Below are 18,943 nucleotides of genomic sequence, written 5' to 3' on the forward strand. Positions count from 1 at the left end.
TGCTCAACCGCCTCCGTGATAACCTGCGTATCACTGATCAAGCTCTGGCCTGGCTGACCTCTTTCCTCTCTGATCGACCCTCCCAGGTCCAACTGGGGTACTTCCTCTCTACCTGTGGGGTTCCCCAGGGGTTTAACTTCTCACCCTGGCTCTTCAACCAATACCTGGCAACTCTCGCCCACTGCATTGCCATTTTCTGCTGTAATTTAACTCATTTTCATGCTGCCCTCAGCCATCTCCTCTCCCATCTCCGACTGCCTAACCGCCATTCAAGATTGGTGTGCCGCCAATGATCTTTGTCTGAATGCCAGCAATACTGACATCCTCCTCATCGGCACATCATCTCCATCCTTTTCCCTCACTCTCTGGCCGGCCTCCCTTGGCCCTCCTCTTACTCCTTCCTGTGAGGCTAAGAACCTCAGGGTCATCTTTGACTCCACACTTTCCTTCTCCGCCCACATCTGAGGTCTCTAAAAAGTCACACTTCCTACTGCACCTCCTCGGAGGTACTCTGCCTTTCCTCTCCTTCCCTCAGAAGCTCGGTGTCTCTCAAGCTCTAGTTCTCTCTAGGTTGGACTATTATAACAGCCTCTTTCTAAATCTACCTGCCTCTACTCTCCGTCCTCTGCAACTTATCCAGAACAGGACTGCAAGACTTGTCCTTGGCCTCAAGCCCTGGGATCGTATCTCTCCCGCTTTGAAATCTCTCCATTGGCTCCCAGTGGATGCAAGGATTAAACTAAAAACCCTCTGCATTGTCCACAAGGCTTTCTGGGGCCTGGGTCCAAAATGCCTTCAGATTTCCCTACGCATATACCTCCCGTCTCGAGCTCTTCACTCCTCCAACTACCTCCGGGTCAATCGTTTTTCAAAGAAACGAGCTGGGGGTAGATCTCTATCTTGGGCTGGGGCCTCCCTCTGGAACAGCCTCCCTACCACTCTAAAACTTGAGGTGAAACATCTCTGGTTCCGGAAGCACCTCAAGACCTTCCTCTTTGCTTCTGCCTTCGCTCCCCCTCTCCCCTGCTGATCTGCTCTCTTGGCACTGTGCACCTGGCCACTCTGTCCGCTGGGCCCAGGGACCTGGCTCACCCTGCTACTCTCCTGCACTGCCTCTTGGACACCCCTTGCACTGGGGACTGCATCTGTACCCATACAGCCCCTCCCCCATTCTTCTTTTTCTGCACTTATCAGACTTACCCAGTCTGCTGCCTTAAACACAGCACTTGCCACTTGCTGGCTTCACTACCACTGTTTATTGCCTCCATTTTCTATTTATTTTGATTTATTATTTATCTGCTCTCCTCTGCTCGCACTTTCCACTCTCCCCCTTCCATGCACTTTTTCCCTTTTCCCTTTCCCATACACTTGCACGTTCTCAATGTCACTGGGCCTAGTAAGATCGTTGTTGTGGTGTTTCTCCCCTGTTCCCCTCCCTTGGCGAGTTGCGCTCTGGAACACTTGTGTACGAGTGCAATACAAATAAAATATATCATAAGTGACAGTTCTAACCAGAGGGGAGCGTGGTCCGATAGTGAGATCACTCTGTCTATTGGATTTTCCCCATGAGCCCTGTCGATACCCATATGTAGTCTTTTCTGGACATTGAATTATGCACATGAGAAGTGTGTGTGTATGTCTTTTGTTGCCCCTTGGTACCCTACCACACATCCATTGAGTCTCAATTTTCTTGCGCAGAGCTTTTGAAGGCTCCCCTTGTCCCTGTGTTCTGCTGCCCGATCTGTCTATGTTCGGGTGCCATGCTAGGTTAGTCTCCTCCCATTATTACCTCTCCTGTGGTGAATCTTTCCAGTTTATCTAGGGCATATATTGCTGCTAGTGTCAGGAGAAGTCGCTCTATTTGTGCGTTTGCGAAGATCAACCTCCCTAATTTATCAGAATGCGTGTTGTGTATTTGAATCTTTAGGGTGTTGTTGAATGCGAACGGCACCCCTGCCTCCTTCTCTTGTGCATTGGCTTGTAAGATCTGGTTATATCCTCTGAGGTGGGTTTTCCCTTTATCTCGTATGTCAGTCTTTTGTCGCACTATATCAAATTTCCCCTTATGGAGGACGTGTTCCATTTTTGTGGGCAATTCAGCCCTTGTACTTTCAACTCTGCATCTTCCCTTCCGGCCCCCCCCCCCCCAAACCTCCTCCTGTAACTACTGAGGAGGGCTCTGGGTCCTATGGCTGCTCGGTCGTGTTGCCCTCTGCTCCAGGTCCTCGGGATTCTCAGGGAAAACTTTGTGGGGGTTCCTAAACTCTGCTCGATTTCCATCTGATGGCTCCGGTATTAATTCTGCTCGATGTTTTGATTCTTGCTCCCTGTACCCTTTCGGGGGTTGGCAGCTGATGCGATGCCCAGCGGGACTGCTATGTTTTCATCAGTTAACAACTTCCTGTGGGTTTTCTGTGTGGACTCTACTTTTTGTTCTTGGGTTGTTGTATCTTTCGATGGATCGTTTACCATTCCCAGGGATTCCTCCTCTCCCTGAGCCTTTCTTCCAGACTTTCTGGGTCGCCTTTTTGGTCCCGTAGGTTCATGATCTGCAGTCCCTCCTCACAGTTGGTAATCCTGTGTTTCCCTTCCCATGTGAATAATAACCCGAAAAGGGAATGTCCACTTGTATCTGACTTGTTTTGCAAAAAGCCCCTTAATTACTGGGGTCATTTCTCGCCTTTTCTGCAATGTTGACTGCGCCGGGCCCTGAAACAGCTGTATTTCCACCCCATTCATTCATATGTGGTCCATCGTCTTTGCGTTGCGCAGAATCTGCTCTTTCTGGGAATACGATGCAAATGCGATCAGGATGTCCCGGGGGCATGTTCTGGTTCACCTGTTTTTCGTGGGCCTACCACATTTGTCTATCTGGATATCTGTTTCATCTTCGCTGGAGAGAATGTCTTTCAAGACCTGCTCGACCGCTTCCTTAAGGTCCTTGTCCTCGACGGTTTCCACCATATTCTTAATCTCTATATTTGATCACTGGGAGCGGTTTTCTAAGTCATCACACTGGAGTTCTAAATTGTGTCAGACGGGCCAGGCGTTACTGAGTTTCTCCATTTTGCTGAGATTCCTCCTGTTTATCACTATTCTCTCCAGTGTGTCCGTTCTTTCCCCCAGGTTCACCACGTCTGCTTTTAGCTCCTGCACAGCCTATTTCATTTCTTCTTTCATTGTTTCAAATTGGGTGTGAACTGAGGTCATGAATTGGTCCTGGAACAACTCGAACTAGGATTTCATGTCGTATTTCGTGGCCATCTCTGCCTGTTTAGTGCCCTGGTCTGTTTGCTCGTAGGTCCTCTTGTCCCTTTTTTTTCGGCTGAGTGGTTGTGTCTGTACTCACAGCTGTACCAGGCTTGATTCTAGTCTGTGAAGTGGGGTGTGCACAGAGGCTTGTGCTGCTTTCCCCCCTTGATTTTGACATGTGCCATCCTCCGTATCTTTGATTTCCTTTAGGAGTGCGACCGTGTCTGTAGGCCCAGCGGCTCTGAAGATGAGGTGCCGGTGTCTTTCTCTCGGCCTACTCTGCTCTGTTGCTTTCATAGTGGATGTGTCTCATCTTATGGTTTGGGGGGTGTGAGTGCCCTTTGATGTGTCCTCCTCGGCGTGCTTCCTTTTCATGGTGGCGGGGCTGGGGGAGTCGTCTGTGTGCTTCTCCAGCGTTTGTCTTCCTCTACTGAGTTTTTGCTTTTCCCCCTGTATCCTCTTTCTAGAGTGATGCTTTGCTTATGTGGGCACTGCCTGGGGTGTCTGCTGACCCCTTACTATGACTCGCATGTGTCTGTCTGCACTCCCATTGGCGTATTTTTTTTGGGGTTCGGGGAGTTCACGCAAAATCCGTGGGGGGTCCTGGGTGCCTGTGGGCTGCGGGTCAGGAGATCGGCCTGGGCGCCTTCCTTGATCTTTTTGTTGCCTGGATTGATTCTCCCTTATTTTGCCAGGGCGGATTAATTGTTTTGAGGTGTCCCTTTGTTCCTGTGCTGCTCCTGAGGGGATGGGTGGCCAGATTCTCTTCTGGGGTAGATCTCCCGCGTTTCTTACTGCCCCTGTGAAGGGCTGTTTCCGTTTGTGGGCCTCTGTGCTATATCATGCTGGGCAGTCGTTAGGCTGTGTTATATGGCATGCAGGGTAGGCGCTTGCTGCGTGGGAATCCGTGCGGGGCAATCGCGCCTTACCCTGTGTGTTTTAGGCCTCCGGCGTCCACTGTTGCTTCTCTGCTGGCGGTGGCTGCTGGGCCGTTGCTCCCTCATTTTGGCCACAGAGTGTGTAGCTGATCGGTTGGTCTCTTGTTGGGGAAAGTGGAGGAGCGGAGTGGCTCTTACCGTTCTACTCCCGGCGCTGATATCTCGTCCTTGGTTCTGCCTGCTTAATGGGTCCACCCTTTCTGGGCCGCTCCCTGTGCCTCGTAACTGGGCTATCTCTCTCTTGTCGGGAGGTCTGGATAGCTGGGTGCCTCTATTGTTCGTCTCTCCGGTCCCGGTACGTGGTCCTTCGTCCTGCCGCTTGGTGGGTCTGCGCTTTCTGGGCCTCTCTTGCGTTGACGTAGCAGAGATTACCCCGGTCCTGCCCTGGTGTCTCAGTAGTCCTTTCGGGGTGTGGGCGGTCGGTCTTCCCCTTCGTGATGATCTAGTGGACTCGGCCTCGAGAAATTTGCTTCCCGCCACCCCCCTCTATGGTCTGTGTTCAGAGAGGCGGAGTTTTGCTGGTGTTCTCCTGCTGGTGTTCTCCTGCAGGTGTTTGCCAGGTCTTCCCCTGTAACTCTGTGTCTCCTCAGTCTTTTGTGCCAGTATCGTGTGCTGCGGGGGTCCCTGAAGATCTTCCCTTCCGCTACTTGTAGTCCCTCTGGCAGCCCTTCATATGGAGCTGTTATACCTCTGTCTGTCTTCATTGAAGCGGGCTGGGGGGAGAGACGTTCAGACGTGTCCTCACCTCGCGTCAGCAATCTTTGAAAAGCTGATATATATATTTCGAATTGCTGGGTTTTTTAGGTTTTACCTGTAGCAATGTTGTTCCATTGAATTTCATAGGTTTTTAGTAGAGCACTGTAAACATGAGTTTCCTGTACCATACTGTATTTAGAGATTATGCTATGTTCGTAATTGTGCACCTGTAGCATAACGTTCCTTTAGGAATGGGTTTTGTACGTGATTATCACAGAATACTCCTTTTACATTGTCACAAAGCAAGTAGCAATGAAGGGAGTAAGTGCGACGCGCATCATAGACCCTCCACACAGTTGCTTGCTAAATAGAAGGAACGGTGGTAGTGTGGAAAACACGGCAGTTGAAATAGGTAATGTCAAAGTTTAGATGTGGGATAAAGACGCTCCTTATATTGTATTTCAAACAGTAACTTTATTTAAACCATTTTATCCTCAAAAGGATAGGAGGCACTGCACTGGATCTCTTCTGTCATCGGAAGCAAATTCTTTGTTGGAAAGATCCCAGGATTTAGTTCAGTTTATATTGTCTAATGTTTCACTGTATACAGTCACTACTCTTCCAGAGAATCACACTTTTAAAAACTTGCAAACTTTCTAGATACTCTTCCAGCTGTATCCCAGCCAGCAAACCTTTTCACCTTCCTGTAGTGGCTTATTAGTCTTTGGTAGGATTTCCCTGTCTCTGCAGTTAATACGGAACTGGTTGCTAATGCATTTTTTTTCCTTTTGAACCTTGTTGGCAAGTCTGTTTTGAACGTTACATTACGTAGGTTATTTACTTTCATTCATTCACAATCTTCTATGTAATTCGGCTTTTCCCTTTTATTCAATATATATATATATATAATCTGAGGCTTGTGGAATCTGCTTAGATCACATGCTGTGCATAGGCCGACATCTAGTGGAAGCTGCGGAGTATTACAGTTTGTTTTTCGAAACTCGAAAATGGGCGTCGACACAGGGCGTGCCAGTAATACTATCCCTAGTGTGACGTCCACTGTACCCATGATCCCTCACGCGTCTAGGATCCTCAGATTGTTTTTTTTCCGCCATACTGGCCTTAGCCATACTTTTGCTAAAAATTTAAAATTATAATCTATTGTCATCCTTCCCCACCCCAACGTCGAACTTCGACACTCGGCGCCGGCTGGAGAAGAAATCGACCGTCGGCTGCTGCACGACGGATTTGGGCCTCGGAAGGCCGCTGGCCTCGGCCCGGGCCTTGGAAGGCCGCTGGCCTCGGCCCTGCAAGTAGGGATAGTGGGGGGGTGGTACATACTCTACACTCTTGGTATATAGGTACACCTTATACATTTCCTACACTTAACAGCCCGCTGCCTCAAGGTGCGTATGGAGGGTACCCATTTTCAATTCTGCCCCAAGTGCAATCGCAAATACCCTTGGGTCGACAGGCACGCCACGTGCAATCTCTGCTTGCCGAGGGACCACCCCGAAGCGAACTGCAGAGCGTGTAGTAGGTTTAAACCTAAGACACTTAAGGACCGTTCGAAGCGTTGGGCCCACCACGCCAGGCAGGCGGCCATGGCAGCGCAGGGCGCCTGCAGCGACGCCGTACTTTCGGACGGCGAGGGCATTACGGCGTCGAAAGACAGCCGAGCGCAGGTCCCCGACCTCGGAAGGTCATCCGGCAGGGCGGCTATGGGGAAGACCCCCGGCGACACAAGCGCTTCACATACTACACACACTAAACACACTAAGTCCAACCGAGACTCGACGACGTCGAGTTCTCGGAAAGAGGCACAAACAGAACGGTCCGATTCGGTGTCCTCTGGGCGCTCTCGATCAAGATCGCTGCATGACTCCAGGCAATCATCCACTCTTGCCAAGAGTGCCTCGCTCCCTAGGCTAACAGAAGTTCGATCGTCGGGAGACGAAGACGACTTCCACCCCCAGGCCGCGCTCCAGGAGTCGGAGCCCGCAGTTAAAACCAGCGAGGCCCCACGCTCGAAGGATAGGGACACCACCCCCGATCCTCGACGCCAGGCGTCGAAAACCTCGAGCCACCAAAGGACAGGGAAAACATTTTTCCACTCGCGGGGAGGGGGAAAACAGCAGAAGAAACAACCTTTGCACTCTTCCACACTTGTGAAACACACCTCTCCCCCTAAACAGACAGACAAAACCAGGTCTGCTGATATGTCTAAAACCAGCAAAGCTACTCAAGAAAAATCCCATAGACTTGCTGAGAGGGTCATCCCCAGTTCCAAAAAATGGTCCAGTGAAGACATAGATAGGGTCATGTCAAGAACGTCTTCTTTGGCAGATTTTTATGATAAAAATCCAGAACATTTCCTCTCGTATGATCCACAGGGGGCGACACCCTAAGGCTCTACCGATCCTATCCCCCCGAGTTAAGAAGCCCCGGTTTGAAACTCCGATGAGGTCAGAACCCTTCGAGGTGCAACCTTACGCAAGACCATACTCACTGTATCAAGGAGAGGCTTCCTTTTGTGAGGACCAAGATTTTGGTATGATAGAAGAGCAAACCGGGAGGGGCAACTATGGGGATGATGAGGACCATGAAGAGGAGGACCCAGAAACATAGAGTAGATTCCCCGGTAGAGAATGAAGCCCCGGTTACCGACTCCCCGGTCGATAACCAACCCCTCCTAAACGAGGTTCTCGCACGCGCAGCAGAACATTTCCACATTGACACCCACGGTGTCCAGGAGGAAAGGGACTTCGCAGAAGAGTTAGTGGGAGAAAGGGCCTGTTGCCCAGACCATCCCTATCCTTAAGTCCATTCAGCGGAGAACAGATCCGTCCCTGGTGAACCCGAACCTCACCAGAGCAGTCAATCCCAGGGTTGAAAAACTTTTCAGGGCGGCCCAGTCTGACCCTCTCTATATAAGAGGACATCTGAAGCCAGACTCCCTAGTTGCCACCAACACTTGTAAAAGGGCTGGAACACCCTTGTCATCGTCCGAAGCTCCTCCCGACAAGGAGAGCAAAAAACTATACGGTTTCGGCAGGAAAGTAGCCTCAACGTCCGCCTATCAAGCAAGGATTGCTAACCCCACCACCCTGTTGGCCAGCTACAACTGCCATCAGTGGGAAGAAGTTGCGGCACTCATAGCCTCTGCTCCTGAACCTTTAAAGGGCCAGTTAGCTCGGATTTCCGCAGAGGGTAGAGCGGTGTCTGGTTGCATTTTGAAAGAAACCTTCGCCGCCGCAGACAACGCAGGCAGAGTGATAGCGGAAGGCACTGTTATCAAAAGACATGCGTGGTTACGGCAGTCTAGTTTTAAGGCAGAAACACAGGCATCATTGTTGGACAAACCGCTGGAGACCGATCTGTTTGGTAAGGCGGTCGAAGACGCACTGAAGAATGCCAAGGACGAATACGAAACACTCAAGTTCCTTGGCCAGTTAACCAATAAACCCCCTAACCAGAGAGGGAATAGTAATTTTCGTCGCCCACGCGGCCAAAATTCCCAGAGAGGATCTACCTATTCCCAGGGGCAGGGTACACAGTGGAACAACCAACAGTCTACCCAGGGTTACGGCAGGGGTAATAGGAGAGGTCGTGGTAAAGGCAGAGGCAGCCCCAACAAGGGAGGCGGCACGCCTCCACCAAAGCAGTGACGCTCAGTTCAGGGTCCCTTCTCACGCAACCCCAGTAGGGGGGACGCATTTCCAACTTCACCCAGGCTTGGGAAGGGATCACATCAGACAGATGGGTGCTGTCAACAGTATCCACAGGATATTGTATAGAACTACTGCAGCGTCCCCTGAACCATCCTCCACGACAAAGAGTTCACTCTTTAGAACATCAGAAGATTCTCCTCGAGGAGATCGCCATTCTGCTAGAAAAGGACGCGATAGAACTCGTCCCGGGACACCAGGTAAACAAGGGTATTTATTCAACTTAATTCCTTGTGCCAAAGAAAGATTTGACAATGCGCCCAGTATTGGATTTACGGCCTGCCAACAAGTATGTCAAGCCCCAAAAATTCCGTATGACCACGCTACAAGAGGTAATCCCCCTCCTAAAAAAGGGGATTACATGGCAACCTTGGATATGAAAGATGCTTATTTTCATATTTCCATGTTCCCAGCGCACAGAGTATTTGCGCTTCAAGGTGGACAGTCGATGCTACCAATTCAAGGTACTGCCCTTCGGGATAGCTTCGGCACCAAGGGTATTCACCAAGGTACTGGCGGTGGCGGCTGCACACCTACGCAGGGAGGCAATCCCAGTGTACCCTTATCTGGACGACTGGCTCATAACGGGGGAAACCCCAGGAATTTGCAGGATAAACATTCAAAGGACTATCGACCTCCTCCACGAGTTAGGCTTCTCAATCAACGAGAAAAAGTCAAGCCTGGTGCCGAGCACCTCCAAACAATTCCTAGGAGCAATCCTAGATACTCGAGGGGTTGACCTTTCCTTCAGAAGAAAGAATTCGGAATATACTACTGCAAATTCCGCATTATCAGTCCGGTCAACAAATAACGGTACGCAAAGCGATGCGTTTACTAGGCATGATGGCGTCCTGTATTTACCTGGTCCCCCACGCGCGCCTGTTTCCCATGCAGGAATGGTTGGCGAAACAGTGGTCTCAGGCAAGTGGTCAGTGGGACGATCTAGTGGTCGTTTCGCCAACACTGGTACAAAGCCTTCACTGGTGGACAAGAGAGAATCTCGCACAGGGGAAACCCTTTTACGATTCTGAAGTACAGGCAGTGGTCACTACAGATGCATGTCTGACGGGGTGGGGAGCTCACCATCTCCACCACACAGCTCAGGGTCTCTGGTCTCATTCAGTGGCCAAGAACCACATCAACCTGCTAGCGCTTCTGGCAGTATTCAGAGCGCTTCAGGCGTTCAAGCCCCACCTACTAAACCTGTCAGTGCAAATCCGGACGGACAGCACAACGGCCATGTTCTACCTGAACAAGCAAGGAGGCACTCGCTCGCCAAATCTGTCCAAGCTTGCCCAGAAAATCTGGATATGGGCACTCAGACGGAATATCTTCCTGTCATCACAACATGTTCCAGGGGAGCTCAATTCCCTAGCGGATGCTCTGAGCAGAGACTCCCTCCCAGAGGAACACGAATGGGTTCTACACAGAGAGGTCGTAGAAGATATCTTCTCTCAGTGGGGTTTCCCCACTATAGACTTATTCGCCACAAGCGAAAACAGACAATGCCCAGGATTTGCATCCAGGTTCCCCCAACCAGACTCCCGGGGGAACGCCCTGTGGATGAACTGGTCAGGGATGTTTGCGTACGCTTTTCCACCAACTCCTCTCCAGGAAAGTGGTGAACAAGATGAACAGAGAGTCGATGACGCTCGTCCTAGTTGCTCCCATGTGGGCAAGACAACCGTGGTTCCCACACCTACGCAGGATGGCGGTGTGCGAACCCATCAAACTTCCAGCCTGGTACAACCTATTGTCCCAGCACCAAGGTCAAACAGTGCACCAGCAACCCAACTCAATGAACCTGGCAGCATGGCTCCTGAAGCCATAGAGTTTGGACATCTCAATTTGCCACAGAGGTGTACGGACATCTTAAAGGAATCTAGGAAACCAAATACAAGGCACTGTTACTTTGACAAGTGGAAGAGGTTCGTTATCTGGTGCCAGAGTAGATCAATCAACCCCGTTGATTGCACTCCTTCCACTATTGTTACATACATGCTCCACCTGCTGGATGCAGGTTTGGTTTTTAACTCACTGAAAGTACACCTGGCAGCCCTGTCGGCTTACACCACTTCCCGTAGCAAGGTTTCATGGTGGAAAGTACCATTAGTTAAAGCCTTCATGGAAGGAGTAAAGAGACTTCACCCTCCTATTTCAAACCCACCACCAGGGTGGGACCTTAATGTGGTGCTAGCCAAGCTCATGGGCCCCCCTTTCGAACCCATGCATAAAAGCAGTCTCAAAGACCTGACTTATAAAACGGCCTTCTTAGTAGCTATTACTTCTATAAGAAGGGTCAGTGAAATTCAGGCTCTGTCAGTGCAGGATCCCTTCTTTACTGTCCATAAAGACAAACTGGTTTTACGCACACACCCTAGGTTCTCACCTAAATTTATATCTAAATTCCATGTAAACCAGTCCATCGAGCTTCCGGCTTTCTTCCAGGACCCGCAAAGCTCGGCTGAGGTGAAACTACACACCCTAGAGGTGCGTAGGGCGGTCCTCTACTATGTAAATAAAACCAGACCGCTAAGGAAAACAGATCAACTGTTTGTCTCCGTAGCTACAGGCAGAGAGGGGGATCGCGTCTCTAAAGGTGCCATCTCGAAGTGGATTATTAACTGTATACAGCTGTTACTCACTTTCTGAAAGAACTCTGCCTTTCACGCCAAGAGCACACTCTACAAGAGGCATTGGGGCCACTCTGGCTTTCATTGCAAATGTACCCCTTGACACCATTTGCAAAGCAGCTACTTGGAGCTCTATTCACACTTTTACTCAGCATTACTGCATTGACACCCATTCCAAGGCAGATACACAAGTGGGACAAGCGGTTCTAAGACACTTATTTGCTCATGACCCGTCTCACATCCCACCTCCTTCAGGTACTGCTCGCTAATCTATGCACAGCATGTGATCTAAGCAGATTCCACAAGCCTCAGAAGGGATACATTACTCATCGTAATCGTATTTCTGATGCTTGTATCTGCTTTGATTCACATGCGACCCACCCTTCCTCCCCTCTGAGAGAAGGCGCATGATGGCTTGTAGTCTTACCTTTCTGTCTATCTGCTTGGATTATCTGTACTCGCGCTACTCCTCATGCTACCTCATGTCAGAAAAAATACAATCTGAGGATCCTAGACTCGTGAGGGATCTTGGGTACAGTGGACGTCGCACTAGGGATAGTATTACTGGCACGCCCTGTGTCGACGCCCATTTTCGAGTTTCGAAAAACAAACTGTAATACTCTGCAGCTTCCACTAGATGTCGGCCTATGCACAGCATGTGAATCTAAGCAGATACAAGCATCAGAAATAAGATTACGGTGAGTAATGTATCCCATATATATTTTCCTAATGAACTGAGCATGACGGGTGTTTTCTCTCACCTCCCTCTCGCTAGCTGTCGCTGAGCATATTCATGCCTTGTCAGTTTCGCAGCAGTTTCGCCGCAGCATTCGCTTTCTGTCCGCATCGGTAGGTCTCCAGTCAGAGACAGAGGATTGAGCTCCAGCTGCCGGCTGATGCGACACGCCCCTCACAGCTGCTGTTACAGAGCCGACACCGCCCAGCTGATCAGGGCCGTGGGTGTCCGGAAACCAATCGGACACGCCTCTTTTGATGATTCACGCAACGTTTGTAGTCGGGCGTTCAACAGAACAGGATAGTATTTACTCAGAACGGAATAGAACTTCACAACGATATTTAACTGCTAACTGGGCCTTCTTTTCTCACTGCCCTTATCAATATGCCCATTCATAACGGACATAGTCTTCTCTCTCAGCTGTTCGCTATTTGTGGGGGGAAAAATGCTTGTGCTGTGAAAAGATAGAATCCCATTTGTATAGTTGTACAATGGCACAAGTTGTAAAAGACACAAATACACTTCTGCACAATATACTATGCGGTGTCCATTTCAGCAGCAAATTAAAAATAACATCCCTAAATGGGTGGCTGCATATTGGGAAACAAAATTATGCAGGAGATTGGAAACAGAATCATTGCCTGCCCTACTACTTCCCTCAGCACTAATGCCACTATATATTGTTAAATGGTGTGCATTTCTCCCTACACAATCAACGACAATGTTGTCTAGATCGAGCGTCACCAAAGTCTCACACAAACAAACCAAAAGCAATCACTTCAGTGTAGGTGCTCCATACATACACAAAACTTCATGATGCACTGCACAGAACTGCCAACGGATGCACTTTTTTCATTGACTGTCAAGTAATGTGTGCGCCACCCACAGAGCACGCGCTGTCCTTCGTACAGCACACAGCCATAAACTCACCCTCTAGAGTAAGGGTAACAAATTGGTATAGCACATTCTGGGCGTGCATTGCACACGCAGAATGCTTATTGCACAATCCTGTGTCCTCCAATCTCAAACAGAATATGTACATTTGCAAAATCGGCATATGTTACACTTACAACCCTGCAACTGTGGCAATGTCTACAATTCTTTTTTTTCCTTCTTTTTTTACATTTTTTTTATTTATTTTTTTGCAGGTGTGCACGCGCAAGAGTAGGGGAATAAATGTCAACCAAGGTAGGAGATTCCCTTGTACTGGTGGCTTTTAAAGAAAGCGGTCTTCTTTGTTTTTTTGTTTGTGTTTTTTTTTTTTTTAATAAACAACTTCCACGGTAACAACTCCTTCTGCGGCTTTCATAATGATTTATATTTGTTGCTTTGTGCCTCACATTCTTATAATAGCGGTAGAATCGAAAATTAAATGTCATGGCCACTGTCTGACAATGAAATGCCACTTCCATTGAGAAAATGGACACATCGATTACCAATGTTTTCATTTGTACACTAGTATATCCCAGCAGCACGACAAAAGTTGCACATACTTCTGTTGAGAGATGCCTTTCCACCTCTGGCTGCCGACAACATTCAATGGAATAGTTATATACTGGACTTGGTGGTATACTGGAGAAAAGCACCTTTGCAGTGGGAAAAATGCGCATCACTTCTTCCGTCATCTTTTTCAGTTGACGGTACACACTTGCACAAGCTATTGAACCCAAAAGCAATGCTCCATAATGCACTGTCACTACGTCCACAGGACCTAACGTGGCCACTCGGCGACATTCTTCAATCAAATAGTGGAAACTACGGACAGGGACACCGCAGCACAAAGTCTCCACTTTGTTGAAATTGCCATTAAGGCCACTTTCCACGGCATACTGGAGCAGATCGAACGCAAAGCGATCACCCACTGTAAAAGTTAGCGTTTCGCCATCTTTGCCCGCCTCACTACACTGAGGAATGAAAGAAAAATGGCTGCCTTTTCCTTTGATGCACACTCTAACCACCTCATTGGAGAATTACAACAATCGCATTTCCATTGGCCAGCATGTTCAAAAGCACAGAATATGGCACGTGTGCCTCGCAACGTACTGTTAGAGCCGCACCCGAACAATTCATAAACAGTCCTCCTTCCCTTTCCACTATCCTCTTCCCACCACACCCTTATCTGCGTCCCTTTCATCGGCGCTCCATCACCCACTTGTATGTAGACTCGATACAAACAGCTTTAAGTGCCTTAGGACATCATATGATATGATGCACACACTGCATGCATAACTACTTCATTGCTGCCACGTAGGTTATACACTTCACAATATGGTCTTTCCATTGTAATTCATGTACTGCAAATGTCGGAAAAGTGATCCCACAAAACCAGCAGGGAATGTATAGTAACTACCTTATGCAAATGCGTGCAGTCCATGCGTACAAACATGATGCATGCCCCTTACCTTGCACATGTTCGCCATAGCCTTCTACATTCATCTATACAACCAAACCTTCCATCACACTGTGTACACACCACAACCAATAAGCACATTGTCCAATTGCTTTGCCTCCTCAGTGGCCATACTATAGCTGCCATCGTAAAAACAACCAGATGTGCCACGTCGAATCCTCACAGTAACGTTCATTGTGCAGCATTACCATGTTAGAGGTGGGGAAGGGGGGGTTGAGAAGGTGTTAGGGGTGTTGGGGGGAGGGGGGAACAATGAAAGAAAGGGGTGGGGTGTGTAAGATGGTGTGTAAAAACACTTTTCTTTTTGTTGTGTTTTCATTATGTACGTGCATTCATACATTTATTCTTTTTCTGTCTTGTCCTCAGTTTCTGTTTGCTTCTCATTACATTTTTTCCCAGTGAAGACGAACCGTTATGTAACATTTCTACAGGATTCTCTGCAAAGCTTTGTGCACAGTTGCAAACACAACAGCATTGCCAATGGAAGTAAAAAAAAAATGCCATTTCCCTGGAACCACTGGAACTCTTGCTGGTTATTAATGCGGTCATGGTCTGTGCAGAACATCCCAACACTGGCCATAAAGTCGCACATGCTTCTATTTATCCAACGTCGCTCAACCTCTAGCTGTGGACAACTAATACTGTCATGCTTCCATTTTTGTCTGTGTGATCGCTGAGAAAATCACATTTGCTGTAGGAAAGATCTGCATCACAGCTGTCATCAACCTCTTTAAATAAACGAGCAAAAGCAAACACGACATTTGCCCCAAATATAGTCCTCCAAAATGCACGACCACCATTTCCACAGTAGAAACGGAGGCCACATATTTGCAAAGAATATCCATGGAGCAGAAACCACACACATAAACTGTGGCCCAAAAAGCCTGCACTCCCAACTGAAAGTCAGTATTGAAGCCTCTTTCCACAGCATAACTGTGCAGATTGTGCACAAAGCTATCACCAACTATAAGCATGCACGTCTCTCAATGTCCGCCAACCTCAGTACATCTACCTTTCCATAAATAAGTCACTGCCCCTTCAGTCAAACCACACCATCCAATCCTCATTGGATAATCCTCAGAATTCCACTTGCTAAGGCGCCATGCTCATAAAGGCATGATGTGGCACGTGCACTTTCCCAGCTACAGCTAGGGCCACGCCCCAGTAAAGCACACACAATACTTCCTTTGCACTTGATTTTTCCAAAAAAGCCATGATGTGGCACGTGCGCTTTTCCCCAGCTGCAGCTAAGGCCACACCCCAATAAAGCACACGCATTACTTCTTCGCTTTGCACTCCATTTCACCAACAGTCCCTTACTGGCGCCTATTCGCACTATCCAATTTTCAAAAACGCCTACACCATCCACATGCTGAAACTGTGCATAGTACACTACCATTTCTGTACACAACTCCATATGTCCCCTTTAACACTCTGAGAACACGTTCCCTCTACTTCCAAAGCCCCGCCACCATAAACTTTCCCTACACGCTGCCCTATTTCACCATCCACAACAATCTGCCGGCGCACCTAGCACACCCTTCCCCATGCACACAACACAGCACCCTGGCGCAACACACCATGAATGCATACGACCATGCAGGCAGCTAACATAGTACACAAACGTAACATACATAGCGGCACTTCAACCCAACTCCCTCACTCCATAAAGCACCCATTGCCGAAAACAGTTCGCAATTACCACGCTCCACAAACATACCGTAGACTTGCTCACCCCTACCCACTACCAATCACAAAGTAGTGTTTCACTACCAACCTAACCACAACATTGGCCCTACCTCAACAATTCTGCACACATCATAGTAAAGAGCCCAAATAAGCTGCACTTCAACCATACCCAGTACCATACTGCCAGAATACACACACTGCACCAAGTGTGTGTATCCTGCGTGACTTTTCATTGCACCATCTTCAACCACACATCCAAAACTACCATATGCTACCATCCACATCACCTGCGGAACCAAACATACATTCCTGTCATCTTATTTCTACTGCTCTGTCATCTACAACGTACTGCACAACCATTCTTTACAGGTCATCGCTGTTTACCAAAAGCACAGTCAACATTGCATTAGGTGTGTGGATTTCCCAAAGTCCAACGCTCTTCAATCCATGGCCTACAAACCACCACCTTCGGCCATACACCCAATAGGCTAACCCTTCAACACAAGCACCGCAACTCCATAGCGACAGTATGCAAACCTAGCACCCACTGCCAACACTACATCACTTTTGACAGCACCATCTCCAAGTACACATCAAAAGGTTCACCATGTCGTAACCGTGTCTTCACCAGCAAAACACAAGCAGTCATGGCAGCTCACCTCTCCTGCTGTATTGTGTCTGAAATGTGATTAATACCCATTCCTTACAGGTCCGAACCCTCTGCCTGTTGCAGCCTCTAAAATACCTTACTACCGTGTGTGTCCCAAAGTCCTAGCCTCTTCAGTGCATTGCCTATGCCCTTCAGCCATGCACCCAACAGTCTACACCTTCAAGACTGTCTCTGCTACGTAATACCATCGTCCATTTCATCCACTTAGCCTATCCACATACACAGCAGTATCGCCAGCACTACTACCCAACCGACTGCCATGGACCTATGCAGCTACAATTTTCACCACTTACCATAATGTAGAAAGAAAACGCTCTGTCCTACACCCCTGTACACTTTCATTCACATACTATGGGTGACCCCACTTCCATTCCCAAACTGTAGTGCCACTGCCAACGTTGCCACATTTGGCCTACCACATACACTAGCCTACTAAAATACATTTGCACACCCGCACTATGCAAGCACCACCCTGCACCAGATGTACACCCACACTTGATTTACTGCACTAGATATGGTAAAGGCCTACACTCTTCACTGTATGCCCTAAGGTGTACACGTCAAATACTTTTCCATTTTCTAAGAGGATCCTCCGCACCAAAACCAAACCTGCAGCCATGGCAGCTCACTTGCTCTGCTTTGTGTTTCAAAGGTGATGCACACCTTCTAGCCTCTTCTACCCGTTCAACAGTCTCAATTCCACGTAATTGCACCTTCCATTCACCAGCTTGTAAGTAATGCGTTTGAAATGTGCTGCACACCCTTTTTTAACAGTTCACCACCATCTACGTACTGCACATTGCAAAAAGCATTAATACCGTCTGCATCCTAAAGGTCTACGCTCTGGAGTACATGGCCTATGCCCATGCCCCCAACAGTCTACACCTTCAACAGTCTCACTTATACATATTGTCACTATCCTTTCACCAACGTGTAACTACTGCACATTCCGAAATGCATTAGTGCCGTGTGTCCTACAGTCCTAGCGTCTTCAATGCATGGCCTACGGCCACGCACCCAACAGTGTACACCTTCAGCACTGGCACAGCTACATAATTGCACCATCCATTCCACCATGTGACCAACTTCACCTATCCACATACACAGCACTACCACCACTACTACTACCACCCAACCTGCGCACCACCATGTACCTATACAGCAGCAAACACCACTTACCATAATGTACAAATAAAACTTTCCTGCAACCCTGCGCACTTTCATTCACATACTGTAGCCGTCCCCACTTCCATTCCTAAACTATAGTGCCACTGCCAAAGTAGCCACAATCGGTGCGCAACACTAGCCTACTGCAATCAGTTTGCATACACCGCACTGTGCAAGCACCATGCACCCAACAGTTTACGCTTTCAACAGTATCACTTGTACATAATGGCACCATCCATTCACCAGCTTCTAACTACTGCGTTTCAAATTTGCTGCACATCCTTTCTTTTTACAGGTCACCACCCTCTAGGTACTGCACATTGAAAAATGTATTAGTACCATCTCTGTCCTAAAGTTGTAGCCTCTTCAGTGCACGGCCTTCGGCCATGCACCCAACAGTCTAGGCCTTCAATAGTCTCATTTCTACATAATGGCACCAGCCTGTAGCTGCTGCACACTCCCAAATGGATTAGTGCTGTGTCTCCTACAGTCCTACCCTCTTGGGTGCATGGCCTATGTCCATGCACCCAACAGTGTGCACCTTCAACACTATCCCTGCTATACATAAGTGCATCATTCTTTTGACCATGTGACCAACTTCACCTATCCACATACATAGCACTACCGCCAGCACCACTACCCAACCTGCTCACCGCCATATACCTATACAGCAGCAAATGGCACCACTTGTAGCACACACAGTGCGCTACCTCGCAACCTATGTCATTGACGAAATGTTCCCCTCCAGCGAAGTAGGTGACCGCAAATAAGTGGCGGCACACTGTATGGGGCTGTTGCAGCACCTGTCTCCAATCACCACACAAAGTACTCGCCAGTTCAGACAGTACACGCGACCACTACAGGCATTCCTCCGTCATCTGCCACGTACACACATTTCACATTACCCACTTTTCACTCACCACCCGTTCCGTGCTGTCCATTTTCCACACCCTTCCGCCGCCACAGTGTCCTCCAATGCACCATGGCGGCGTTTCCCAAAAACTTAGACGCACAACACAATTCC

General features: G+C 48.6%; 1 protein-coding gene across 3 annotated transcripts in view; it reads left to right on the forward strand.

Moving 5' to 3' along the window:
• The window catches only part of SSRP1 (structure specific recognition protein 1), a 366,705-nt gene that overhangs the window by 51,634 nt on the left and 296,128 nt on the right, over positions 1–18,943 (forward strand). For 2 of the 3 annotated variants that reach the window (XM_069628997.1, XM_069628999.1), the window contains exon 2: positions 13,132–13,171. The exons of the other annotated variant lie outside the window; for it this stretch is intronic. The gene's annotated coding sequence lies outside the window, so the exon portion shown is untranslated. The remainder of the gene's footprint in view (positions 1–13,131; positions 13,172–18,943) is intronic. 3 annotated transcript variants of the gene reach the window in all.

Source organism: Ambystoma mexicanum, chromosome 12, assembly GCF_040938575.1.
Source record: "Ambystoma mexicanum isolate Mex_15411 chromosome 12, UKY_AmexF1_1, whole genome shotgun sequence".
Classification (NCBI taxonomy): Eukaryota; Metazoa; Chordata; class Amphibia; order Caudata; family Ambystomatidae; genus Ambystoma; species Ambystoma mexicanum.